Source organism: Cryptotermes secundus, unplaced genomic scaffold (assembly GCF_002891405.2).
Source record: "Cryptotermes secundus unplaced genomic scaffold, Csec_1.0 scaffold189, whole genome shotgun sequence".
NCBI classification, from domain to species: Eukaryota; Metazoa; Arthropoda; class Insecta; order Blattodea; family Kalotermitidae; genus Cryptotermes; species Cryptotermes secundus.
This window is the reverse complement of record NW_019742555.1, coordinates 496,563-497,219: the sequence shown is the minus strand read 5'-3', so window position 1 is coordinate 497,219 and position 657 is coordinate 496,563.

The window sequence follows — 657 nt, the reverse complement described above, 5'->3', positions numbered from 1 at the left end:
ATATAGCATGTTACTGAAAATTCTTCCATTGGTACTACGTGTATGGACAAGCCCTCTGTCAGTCCAGGCTTTGCAAAGCATATCATGTCTACCTTACTTGTCTTACGCTACAACGGCAGCTTAGTCGCTTTTCTAAATAATATCTAAGAATTCAGTTCGTACCTCACAGGAAACACATCACGTCTCCACGCTAAACCCCAACCGGTTAATGCTGTTTGGGCAAACAGTCGCTGTTTACTGTGAGAACCATAGGGAACACACATATACACTGCGTGGGCAGAGTGTGAAGTTTCAGCGTGTTAAAGCGGGCGGTATATATAGTGACCACTGGGCGATAAAAGGTCAATAATTTGCCGGGGGTTTTTCTCGCCAAGAAAAATATTTTTGTAATCGATATTTCTTTACAGCGACTTATCGTTTAATGTCCTTGCGTTTTGCCCCCCCCCCCGAGTCCGATTATCCATATATACATATATATATGAAATGTTTTAAATATTTGGGTAGCTTGTTAACAGATGATGGAAGGTGTACTAGTGAAATTAAATCCAGGATTGCCATGTCAAAAGCTGCATTTAGCAAGAAGAAGAATCTTTTTACCAGCAAATTGGACTTAAATTTGAGGAAGAAACTAGTGAAATGCTACATTTGGAGCATAGC